The sequence below is a fragment of the Lagenorhynchus albirostris genome, chromosome 7, assembly GCF_949774975.1.
Source record: "Lagenorhynchus albirostris chromosome 7, mLagAlb1.1, whole genome shotgun sequence".
In the NCBI taxonomy this organism is placed as follows: domain Eukaryota; kingdom Metazoa; phylum Chordata; class Mammalia; order Artiodactyla; family Delphinidae; genus Lagenorhynchus; species Lagenorhynchus albirostris.
The window spans coordinates 56,480,219-56,484,078 of record NC_083101.1 but is presented as its reverse complement, the minus strand read 5'-3'; positions in this window follow the sequence as shown (position 1 = coordinate 56,484,078).

The window sequence follows — 3,860 nt, the reverse complement described above, 5'->3', positions numbered from 1 at the left end:
TATTTATTTATTTATTTAGCTGCATCGGATTTTCATTGTGGCACGCGGGTTCTTTTGTTGTGGGGCACATGCTTCTTTCTAGTTGTGGCACATGGGCTCTAGAGCATGTGGGCTTTGGAACATGCGGGCTCTAGAGCACACAGGCTCAGTAATTGCAGTGCATGGGCTTAGTTGCCTCGCAGCATGTGGGATCTTAGTTCCCTGACCAGGGATGGAACTGGAGTCCCCTGCATTGGAAGGTGGATTCTTAACCATTGTGCCACCAGGGAAGTCCCAGCCTGTGTTCTTAATATGCTAGGCAGTGATTCATGCGTTCTCTTTATGGGAGTGTCCTCTGGGTTAGGGACTGTAATTGGACTTGAGGAAGTGTTTCATCATCTTGGCACTTCAACAGGAAGTAGTTCATTGATACATCCAGTATATATGGCATATATTTAAGGAGTATCTGCTAGAAGATGAGATTTCTGAGCTGTAGAGCTGATAGTATGAGGGGAGAAGGAGTTTTAGGACCAGACTGTCCCAAACCCAACTGGAGTATCCCAGCTTAAGATTTCTCTATCCACCATGCAGTTTCTCAGCATGAGGCGCAAAGGTTGAAATTGGTGGGGTTTTTTTTTTTGGATTGTTTTTTTCTGCAGATATGGGAGTTGTGAATTAATCCTTTTAGACTTTAAACAACCTGTTGCATTCTACTTAAATTAGGAATTTTCTTTCCCCAACTCCCCAAATTTCAACTCTTACTTAGTTTTCTTTCCCAATTCTAAGTCACTTTACTCATTCAAATAAAATTTTCCTGACAATATTTCAAGGTGTCCAATAAATGCATAAAAATGTAAAGAACATAAATAAAGTGAGGGAAAACTAAATTTTGACATAATTGTCATTTCTGATAAAATGAAATGGGCAAATTCATTCTGGTAATATGTGTTATCCAACATCAAAACAAATGCAAGTTTGGAAGTTTTAGCCACAACAATCAGAGAAGAAAAAGAAATAAAAGGAATCCAAATCAGAAAAGAAGAAGTAAAGCTGTCATTGTTTGCAGATGACATGATACAATACATAGAGAATCCTAAAGATGCTACCAGAAAACTACTAGAGCTAATCAATGAATCTGGTAAAGTAACAGAATACAAAATAAATGCACAGAAATCTCTTGCATTCCTATACACTAATCATGAAAAATCAGAACAAAAATTAAGAGAACACTCCCATTTACCATTGCAACAAAAAGAATAAAATACCTAGGAATAAACCTACCTAAGGAGACAAAGGACCTATATGCAGAAAACTATAAGACACTGATGAAAGAAATTAAAGACGATACAAACAGATGGAGAAATATACCATATTCTTGGAAAAGAAGAATCAAGATTGTGAAAATGACCAAACTACTCAAAGTAATCTACAGATTCAGTGCAATCCCTATCAAACTACCAATGGCATTTTTCACAGAACTAGAACAAAAACTTTCATAATTTGTATGGAAACAAAAGACACCAAATAACCAACGCAATCTTGAGAAAGAAAAATGGAGCTACAGGAATCAGGCTCCCAGACTTCAGACTATACTACAGAGCTACAGTAATCAAGACATTTATGGTGCTGGCACAAAAACAGAAATATAGATCATTGGAGCAGGATAGACAGCCCAGAGATAAACCCACGCACATATGGTCACCTTATTTTTGATAAAGGAGGCAAGAATATACGATGGAGAAAACACAGCCTCTTCAATAAGTGGTGCTGGGAAAATTGGATAGCTACATGTAAAAGAATGAAATTAGAACACTCCCTAACACCATACACAAAAATAAGCTCAAAATGGATTAAAGACCTAAATGTAAGGCCAGACATTCTAAAACGCTTAGAGGAAAACATAGGCAGAACACTCTATGACATAAATCACAGCAAGATCCTTTTTGACCCACCTCCTAGAGAAATGGAAATAAAAACAAAAGTAAACAAATGGAGCCTAATGAAACTTAAAGCTTTTGGCACAGCAAAGGAAAACATAAATAAGACCAAAAGACAACCCTCAGAATGGTAGAAAATATTTGCTAATGAAGCAACTGACAGAGGATTAATCTCCAAAATTTACAAGCAGTTCATGCAGCTCAATATCAAAAAAACAAAAAACCCAATCCAAAAATGGGCAGAGGGCCTAAACAGACATTTCTCCAATGTAGACATACAGATTGCCAACAAACACATGAAAGGATGCTCAGCATCACTAATCATTAGAGAAATGCAAATCAAACCTACAATGAGGTATCACCTCACACCAGTCAGAATGGCCATCATCAAAAAATCTAGAAACAATAAATGCTGGAGAGGGTGTGGAGAAAAGGGAACCTTCTTGCACTGTTGGTGGGAATGTAAATTGATACAGCCACTATGGAGAACAGTGTGGAGTTTCCTTAAAAAACCAAAAGTAGAATTACCATATGACCCAGCAATCCCACTACTGGGCATATACCCTGAGAAGACCATAATTCAAAAAGAGTCATGTACCACAATGTTCATTGCAGCTCTATTTACAATAGCCAGGACATGGAAGCAACCTAAGTGTCCATCAACAGATGAATGGATAAAGAAGATGTGGCTCATAGATACAATGGAATATTACTCAGCCATAAAAAGAAATGAAATTGAGTTATTTGTAGTGAGGTGGATGGACCTAGAGTCTGTCATACACAGTGAAGTAAGTCACAAAGAGAAAAACAAATACCATATGATAACACATATATATGGAATCTCAAAAAAAAAAAAAAAAAGAAAGGTTCTGAAGAACCTAGGGGCAGGACAGGAATAAAGACGCCGATATAGAGAATGGACTTGAGGACACAGGGAGTGGGAAGGGTAAGCTGGGACGAAGTGAGAGAGTGGCATGGACATATATACACTACCAAATATAAAATAGATATCTAGTGGGAAGCAGCCGCATAGCACAGGGAGATCAACTTGGTGCTTTGTGACTACCTAGAGGGGTGGGATAGGGAGGGTGAGAGTGAGAAACAAGAGGGAGGAGTTATGGAGATATATGTATACGTATAGCTGATTCACTTTGTGATAAAAGCAGAAATTAACACACCATTGTAAAGCAATTATACTCCTGTAAAGATGTTTAAAAAAAAATGCAAGTAAATGACAAAAAGCTACCATACATTTGAATGTTTTAATCAAATAATACTGACTATAGTGATGGTGGAAAGTATTTTTTTAAAAAAGGAAAATTAAACTTGTAAAATAAGATAACCTGATTGAAAGATATCTAAATAAGCAGTTGGAAGTCCCAGGTTAAAGTTTTAATGCAAGTGTATGTTGGCTGTTTGATCTTGGGTAAAAGTCACTGAATATCTCCTTTGTACTGGCCACCATGATGGGCACTATGAGTACAAAGGTGAAAAAGACACAGTCTCTTCTCTGAAAAATCTTACTTAATTTTTTTTTTTTTTTTCGGTACGAGGGCCTCTCACTGTTGTGGCCTCTCCCGTTGCGGAGCACAGGCTCTGGACGCGCCGGCTCAGCGGCCATGGCTCACGGGCCTAGCCGTTCCGCGGCATGTGGGATCTTCCCGGACTGGGGCATGAATCCGTGTCCCCTGCATCGGCAGGCGGACTCTCAACCACTGCGCCACCAGGGAAGCCCCTTACTTAATTTTGAATCATCAAAAATATTAGACAAATGACCTACTCCACTTACCAACATTGATGGATTGGTGTATGCTTACTTTCACTTAAGAATTTCACAATATGAGTCATTTTATCATAAAATCATTATGGTCTCACATACTTTTGAAAAATACAGTTTATTCAAGAATATGAACAATGTAATGGATATATTTGGTTACTTAATAA